A 9,597-nucleotide genomic window follows, 5' to 3' on the forward strand; every position below is an offset into this window, starting at 1 on the left:
AATTTATAGACTAAAGCCGATTTCTATTTTTTTCTCAAGACTTCATTAAATTGTAATAATTAAAAAATATCTATGTACTTCGCTATTAAGTACTAAGGTGCAGAGCAACCGAAAGCAATTATCTGTGCAGAATTATATGGCGCAGATACAAGCCCGGATAGTATACTGATCCATTTGATCGTCGCTTATGTCTCAAGAATTCTAAGACGTTTGACGCGGGAAAATATGATCACGTGATCGGCCGCTATTTACGGAAAGAGGTTTTTGTCGTGGCATAGCTAACTCAATCACGCCAGTGAGCGCTTTGGCAGTAGTTTTTGCAAGGGGTCGATCATTCATGAAATCCCGTACGCTACCCGCGAAATCCAACTTAAGAAATCTCATAAAAAATCCGAAATCAATAAAGAAATAACAAAACAGTAAAGAAATCACAAAATCAGTAGAGAAATCACAAAATCAGTAAAGATACCACAAAATCAACAAAGAAATCACAAAATCAGTAACGAAATCGCGAAATCCATTACAAAATTCACGAAATCCAAACTCAAAAGAAATCACAAAATCCAACAAAATCAATTGAAATATCCAAAATCTGCCGAAATCATGGAAAAAATCCGAAGAAATCACGGGAAAAATTGCAAAATCCGTTGGTTTTTATCGAATTTTGAAATCAAACAAAATCCGACGAAATGAAACGAAATCCGAAGAAATCAAATTGGATTTCGAAATCCCGTACACTTTTTCCAAAACGTCCGACCCCTCTGGTTTTTGAAACTGATTATCGTCTGATTCATACTCGAATTCATAGTTCAGAGAACTAGAAGCCACAATTTTTAAATTGGCTGCTTGTATGCTGTATTTTGAAGGTTCCCAATTTAGTTAAATAGTAGTTTAAATTAAGCCAATTAAACTTCGCCACAAACAAAAATATATCGTTTTTACGAATATTCTTTGAAAACGGAATGATAAGCAGCCGACAATAAGTCCAAAAAGGAAAAAATCCTGGGGAAGAGTGTCTGGCACAAGAGTCTGGTAGCATTGCACCTCCGAAAACGGCCGAAAATTGAGGGATCAAGACCAGCCCCCCCCCTCTTTGACTGGAAAATTTATAGGACATTGTCCACTGTAGTGTGCAGAAATAGTATCACATCTCCATAGTCAAGCTATCAAAACTTCCAAAATTTTATTGGTCAAACTGTCCAGTGACCCCCTTAGTTTTTAACAAAATTATGGCACATTTTAAAATTCCAGTGTCCTGTGCTTATTTCCGGCCCTGATCAAGACTATTGAAAATAAAATTTGAAGAAAAGGAAATTTCCACTTATGAAAGACGGAATTTCAATAGACTTCAAGGGATTTTTCTAGCACTTCATTTGACTTCAAGAGATTTCCAACGGACTTCGTATGACTTCTAAGAGACTTAAAGAGATTTCCGAGAGACTTCAAGAGATTTCCAAGAGACTTCAAGAGATTTCAAAAGGATTTTGTATGACTTCAAGAGACTTCCGAGAGACTTTGAATGACTTCAAGCAATTTCCAAGGGACTTCGCATGACTTCAAGCGATTTCCAAGGGACTTCGCATGACTTCAATTGATTCTCTAGGGACTTCCTAAGACTTCCGAGATTTCAACGAAACTTTGCGACTTATAGAGACTTCAAAAACAATTTATGGACTTCAATTGTGATTTCAAAAATTTTGTACACCTGATTTCACAAGTGGTTTCCCCCTCGCAAAACAGGATGGAATGGGTTTGTAAGGAGAAATATTTTGCAATTTCAGTAGCCTTTCAAACTCTAAAATATCCGAAATGTTATTCTAAGAGAACGGTCCCGACAACGATAAAAAGCCAAAACGTATCATAAATTATTTTATCTGATAATTCAAATTTTTCTGATGAAATCACCTTAAGACTAGCATCAACTAGAGCAGTAAAACTTAAGTCCCCTTTGTAATAGAAAGAGCCTGAATTCGTAGTCGAATAAATTGTCACGTGCTTTCCATCTACAGCTCCTATGCAGCGCGGATGCTGCCGTGGCGAAAGTGGGTGCTGGCTAACCGATGGCAGGCGGATAGGATGATGGCTATCCGGTGGCAGGCGGAGTGGGTGCTGGCGATTCGGTAGCAGGCGAAATGGATGCTGCCGATCCGGTGGCAGGCGAAATGGTTGCTGGTGGTCCGGTGGCAGGCAAAATGGGTGCTGGCGGTCCGGTGGCAGGCGAAGTGGGTGCTGGCGATCCGGTAGCAGGCGAAGTGGGTGTTGCTTGAGTCTCCTTTTTGCCTTGCGCCGTTTCTCGCTGCCGCATGTCTTTTTTTGCTTGTTCAGCTATAGTTTTAAGGATCAACTCAACTAGAGCAGTAAAACTAAAGTCCGCTTTGTAATAGAAAGAAGCTGAATTCGTAGTCGGATAAATTGTCACATGCTTTCCATCTAAAGCTCCTATTGCAGCGCGGATGTTGCCGTGGCGAAAGTGGGTGCTGGCTATCCGGTGGCAGGCGAATCGGGTGCTGGCTATCAGGTGGCAGGCGAAGTGGGTGCTGGCTATACGGTGGCAGGCGAATAGGGTGCTGGCGATCCGGTGGCAGAGAAATGGGTGCTGGCGATTCGGTGGCAGGTGAATGGGTGCTGGCGATCCGGTGGCACGCGAAATGTGTGCTGGCGATCCGGTGGCACGCGAAATGTGTGCTGGCGATCCGGTGGCACGCGAAATGTGTACTGGCGATCCGGTGGCACGCGAAATGTGTACTGGCGATCCGGTGGCACGCGAAATGTGTGCTGGCGATCCGGTGGCACGCGAAATGTGTGCTGGCAATCCGGTTGCAGGCTAAATGGGTGCTGGCGATCCGGTGGCAGGTGTTTGCTTGAGTCTCCTTTTTGCCTCGCGCCGTTTCCCGCTGCCTCATCTCTTTTTTACTTTTCGCGCTCTTTAGAGCTGAAAAGTATTGTTCCGACCTCTGTTGGCTGGACGGCTGGCTAGATATGGTGTAACCGCATAATAAGTTTCGTCATAAATAAACTTTTTGAATTTCAAATTTCCCGCGAATTTTCGACTCGAAATTCATCCGTAGTTCACGTTACACCTCATAGGTGGCGTAACGTATTTAATTTCAATTGAAATTATTTTTCTGTCGGTGCCGGGCCTCGAACCTGCGATGTCCCAATCCATACGAGACGTCAGTGAAGACGCCCGCCCGCGCGCTCTACCACGAACCCACGCATGCTTGTAATATAGAGCGAGATAAATTATAGTCAAGAGAAGGGAAAGGTAGAACGATATGGACCCCCCACCCCCACCTCCCCGTTCCAAAGCTCGTTTGTTCCACCGCTCGTATGTTCCAAAGACCGTTTGTTCCACCGCTCGTTTGTTCCAAAATATAGTAGGAAAAGATAGAATTATAGTCGGAAATACGCCCAAAACTGTATTTGCGTGGAAAAAGTGTATTTGCCTGGAAAAAGTGTATTTGCGTGGAAAAAGTGTATTTGCGTGGAAAAAGTGTATTTGCCTGGAAAAAGTATATTTGCCTGGAAAAAGTGTATTTGCCTGGAAAAAGTGTATTTGCGTGGAAAAAGTGTATTTGCCTGGAAAAAGTGTATTTGCCTGGAAAAAGTGTATTTGCCTGGAAAAAGTGTATTTGCCTAAAAAAAGTGTATTTGCCTGGAAAAAGCGTATTTGCCTGGAAAAAGCGTATTTGCCTGGAAAAAGCGTATTTGCCTGGAAAAAGTGTATTTGCCTGGAAAAAGTGTATTTGCCTGGAAAAAGTGTATATGCCTGGAAAAAGTGTATTTGCCTGGAAAAAGTGTATTTGCCTGGAAAAAGTGTATTTGCCTGGAAATAAAAAGTGTATTTGCCTGGAAAAAGTGTATTTGCCTGGAAAAAGTGTATTTGCCTGGAAAAAGTGTATTTGCCTGGAAAAAGTGTATTTGTCTGGACACGAACCTTCTAGATAGACGGTTCCTGGTCTGGAAAGAGTGTATTTGCCTGGAAAAAGTGTATTTGTCTGGAAAAAGTGTATTTGCCTGGAAAAAGTGTATTTGTCTGGACACGAACCTTCTAGATAGACGGTTCCTGGTCTGGAAAAAGTGTATTTGTCTGAAAAAACTGTGCATGACTGGTAACAAACTCCATCTAGCGATTAAAATACTAATCTGTTAAGAATTTAAGATTAAGAAGAACATCGACGAAACGATCCTTGCCAGGAAATGGAATCATGATTGACGTGACCGAAATTAATGTTCAAAGTAATCAAATGTGATTTTTTTAGAAAGGGAAATTGTGAAAGTTTTTTATATTTATATAGGCCAATAAGATAATTTTAATTTAAGCGACCCCACCTTAGTTAGTAACATCAATCGAAAAGAAGGGTGATCCAGACTTGGCTGTTAACTACAGTGTGACCTTAGCAGGGCTGTTTTAGTCAGTTTATTTATTAATACTATTAGCTGATAAAATATAGTATACATTTAATTTTTTTTTATTTATTGTAAACTACAAAAAGCAAGCTCAAACACTGTTCTAACTCTAATAAAACAGCCACGAAACTGTTGCTATTATGTGGGCTAAAACAGAATCAATGAACTACATTTTGCCAATACCAACAAAGAAATAAATAAAGATAAAACTTTTTCCATCGGAAAATTTGGAGGGCTCAGAATGGTTACTCAATTACTTGCACAGCCAAGTCACCATGTAGGTTCTCATGAGGAACAAGCGTAGACGTTTCTTTTCCCCCAGTAGGTGGAAGTCCAGCTCAATTTTCAAAAATAAATGTGTTAGCCAGGTCAAAGGCAACAATCGCGCACTAAACAGAATTAAACTATTCAGCAAATTACAAATTTATTTATTTATTGTTGGTACATAAAGTCAGAAATTGACTTATGGAGACTGCCTTGTACTATAATAATTCTCTTGATTCAGAGATTAACTGAAATTTAGTATCTTTGTAAATTTTGAATTAATTTTAGCAAAACCACATTTATTTTAGATATTAAAATTTAATCATCACTTAATAGTTGTTCATTGAAAACTCAATATTTTAAAGATAGAATTGTCCTTTAAAAGATACTCGTTCTTACCTTGTTAATCTAATGAATTTCAATATTTTTGTTAAAAATTAGGAACTATCACAACCCATGAGCCATTAGAAATGAGGTGATAAACCAACCAGCCTAGATTTCCAGTCTTGCACCACAGACCTGCTTGCTCAATGAAAAGAATCTCGCCAACAAGCAAGACCTTGCACCTTCCCAGAACAGTCTCAGAGTCAGACAGCCTCGGAAATAGCATAGGCTTCCTATTTCTTGGAAACAGCTGGAATAAGAATTTAAATTTGAGATATGGGGTCCTTGGTCTTAAGGACCAGTTAATTATCTTTTTATATTAAGATCATAGGGCACAGGTCCCATGGACCAATTTAATATATAATATAATATTTAATAATTGATTGAAGGGGGTCACTTCAATCACCAGACCAGTTGTGGAAAAGGCTTATTTCCAAGATTGATGTCCAAATCCAATGGAAATGCTTTTGATATGCTATATCTAATATCCCTGGCTATATCAAAGTGTAGGGTTGTACAGGTAATAGTGAACTCTTTTTACACCTGAAACTTTCAGGATATGCAATATGATATTTTAGACACAATTCAATGTTTTCAGCTTTTAACTTTTGAAAATTTTACACAATATTCTATTTCCCAAACCCCTTAGAGGACCTCAGGACCCCAAATGTGAACACCCTGACCCTAATTATTGCATGCCCTAGCTCGTCAATAAATACGGAACAAAAAAAGGACACAAATGTGAACACCAATGAAAATCAAAGGCGAAGAAAAAAAAGATACCAATACATAAGCCTAGGGTCTAAATTCTTGATTTTTTCTTTTTCAATAAGGAACTAGGGCTTTCTAGCCATAACAGCTCCATTTGGTAGGGAAATCTGGATAAAAGTTTACACATATTTGATAAGTGTAAATAGTATATTGTTTAAAACATTACCAGAAGTAAATTTACTTCGGATTTTAATTAACCTTTAAACGTCGTATTCACATTTTCGATTTTTACTTGGTTTTTAGCAATTCTATTTTTAAAATTCCTAATTGAAACCAAAGATTTTAACATCAATTTTATAGCATAGAACTTGATCTATCTAATGGTTAAGTTTGTCATCGTAGGATTATTGTAACTCATGCTAAAACTTATTCTCCTTGATATATAAAGCAAAACTAGCTACTTTAAAAACTCTCTAACTCAGGACTCCACTAGGTCTACTTTCTGGAGGGTAATTAAGCTGCATATAAGTCATAAGTAGGATAAATTAATTACTTGTCTTAAGATAGGAACTGATACTATTGATTCTCCCAGAGATATAGTAAATGTACTAAATAAATATTATATAAATGTGGCTAGCGACCTACTAGAAAAAAATGACCTAGTGCCGGCTACCCTCCCTGTTTTACCTAAATCAGTTCAATCAAATGCAGAGGATAAATGTAAACTGCTCTCAACTTTCCCGCCTGTTACTGAAAATGAAATATTTAATATGCTGAAACAATTGAAAATAAATAAGGCTAGTGGAATAGAGGATTTTGGTCCGGTAATATATAAGGGCCTAGCAGCGATAATTGCTAGACCATTAACCACTATTATAAACATGAGCGTGTTCCCTCCACAATGGAAAACTGCGAAAATTATCCCAGCTTTTAAATCTGGAGATAAAAGAATACCCAAAAACTATAGACCGATCTCTATTCTGCCGACCTTATCTCTTATATGCGAAAAACTAGTGTATAAATCGGTATACCACCACCACCAGGAGAATAATAACGCTTTATATCAATACCAAAGTGGATTCAGATCAGGCCACTCTACTATAACCTGTATCTTTGACCTCTACGAAACCATCTTAAAAATTCTGAATAATGGACTATATGCCAAGCTAGTTTTTATTGACATGTCAAAGGCATTTGACACTGTTCAACATTACTTACTACTATCTGATCTTGAGCAGCAGGGTATAAGTGATATTGCCTTGAACTGGTTAACTACCTACCTTGCAGCACGAGGGCAGATAGTATATCATAATGGCCATTACTCTGATAAGCTGGTCATTAAACATGGTGTACCTCAGGGTAGCGTTATGGGCCCGCTACTTTTTAACATATATACGACAGATATTCATGACTCTTTAAAAGGATCAGTTTCCAAAGAATATGCGAACGTTTGATATACCAAACGAAATCCCTGACTTTTTAGGAAAAACTTTTAAATCCCTGACTTATTCCCCTATTTTCCATATCCCTGACTTATCCAGGATATCCAGGTTCAGTACGAACCCTGTTGTGATATTTTTTAAGACCTGAATTCTGGTTTAACTATTGGGGTGGTTAAAATCTCGCGCAAATTTCAAAATTACTAATAGAGTGCTGTCAGTTGTGACGTCAGATCCAAGGTTAAACGTCACGAGTCTGCCTTTAGCAATGGGCGGCCATGACAGTTACCTTTTTTTCTTTATGGGAAAACAGCATGGGTGACGTCACACCGACGCTTCTGACAGCACTCTATAAATAGGATTTTTGACTTTAGCCAAAATTTAATATTTTAAAGGGCCTCTGCGGGCCCTGAACTGGTCTGTAGGACCTTTGATACTAGACTATAATTATAACTGCAATTAAAGTGGACATTTCTCCAGAGCCATCGCCCAATTTCTCCCTGATTTAGTCGGGGTGGTGGAGGGCAGCCAGCATTATTGTAATAAAACACAATCATAACAAGAAGTACGAACCTTTTCTGCAAACAGAATACCGAGCTTTGTATAAACCATGAACCTATTTAGTTCTTGGTTTTTTAAAACTGAAGAATCCAATACAAGTACAAATGTCCAAAGAGTCAGGGCTATAGTTAAAGCATTAGTCCAGACAAATGACTATTCTGGTTCAACAAACTGACCAGCAAGAAAAAAGTATTCAGTTTCCCATTTCTTATATCATTTTATCAGGGTTCGTACGAAATTTTTACATTGAACATCCTTGACTTTTCCAGGTTATCCCTGACCATTTTAAGGTGCTTACCAGAACCCACTTCAACACACCTGTCTCATATTTAGCATTTCTCGAAGCATGGTTTGATATACCAAACGAAATCCCTGACATATCCCTGACTTTTTAGGAAAAACGTTTAAATCCCTGACGTATCCCTGACTTTTTCCTCTAATTTTCATATCCTTGACTTATCCAGGTTCCGTACGAACCCTGTTTATGATTGGGACAGGGTTGCCACGGAATTTTTAGAAATAAATTCTCTTCCCTTTTTCCGAGATTTTCCCTAACCTCTTTAGGCCGAAAGTGTAAATGCTTACAGCACGTTTAAAGTGCTTATAGGGAGCTAACAACCGGCTAAGGGGAAGAGTTAGTCTGACGTCACGAAGGCCCTCTCTGGTTGGAATTTTTGCGGGTAGAATACTGTTTCCAACCATTAGGGGGATGAAAATCCAGTAAGAGATAGAAGGGTGTGACGTTTCAGGATCAGAATTGTTAGCTCCCTATTTGCTATAATTAAATAAACTCTTTACATTAGGTTTTATAATGTATTTTTCACCAAAATGATAAAGAACAGGGTTCGTACGTAATTTTTACATTGAAAATCCCTGACTTTTCCATGTTATCACTGACCAAATTTTTGCAATATCCCTGACCATTTTAAGGTATTTACCAGAGCCCACTTTTCACCCCTGGCTTATATTTAGCATTGCTCGAAGCATGGTTTGACATACCAAACGAAATCCCTGACTTTTTTAGGGAATTTTATTAAATCCCTGACTTATCCTCCTATTTTCCATATCCCTGACTTTTCCAGGTTCTGTACGAACCATGAAGAAACATTTTAACTATAAATGACAGGCTAAGAGATTTTTTTAAAGGCAATTCTAGACATTTTTAAGGATTGCTCTAGAGTTTTCCGTGTTAAGAGAGGATGAGGAGAAACTTTCATTGTTCTTTCAATAAAGACTTATCCCCAGAAATTGTACCCACTAAAATCAAATTCCCTGACTCTGCTGAAGTTTTTAAAATAACCGGATTTTTCCAGGCTTTCCCTGACCCGTGGCAACCCTGGGGGAAACCAGACCAAGCATTTCACCCGGTAGTTTGCCCCCTCATTCTTGCAGAGAGCTGTAAGGCTTAGTTAAGATTTAATTTTCATCTGATAAGCTAGGTGATAAGTACAGTGCTTAACCTTACACTGGCTTTGTAAGGTCCAGAAGAGATTTGAATTGAACCTGTAAATATAGACTTATCTCTAGGAAAATTAATTTTGATTAAGTAACCTAGCTTTGTAAGGACCAGTGGAGATTTGAATTGAACCTGTAAATATAGACTTATCTCTAGGAAAATTAATTTTGAATAAATAACCTACTTTTGTAAAGTCCAGTGGGGAACTGGAGATTTGAATTGAACCTGTAAATATGGACTTATCTCTAGGAAAATTAATTTTGAATAAATAACCTACTTTTGTAAAGTCCAGTGGGGAACTGGAGATTTGAATTGAACCTGTAAATATGGACTTATCTCTAGGAAAATTAATTTTGAATAAATAACCTACTT

Source organism: Phalangium opilio, unplaced genomic scaffold (genome assembly GCF_054372755.1).
Source record: "Phalangium opilio isolate 3A_F unplaced genomic scaffold, DU_Popi_V2 ptg000039l_2, whole genome shotgun sequence".
Lineage (NCBI taxonomy): Eukaryota > Metazoa > Arthropoda > Arachnida > Opiliones > Phalangiidae > Phalangium > Phalangium opilio.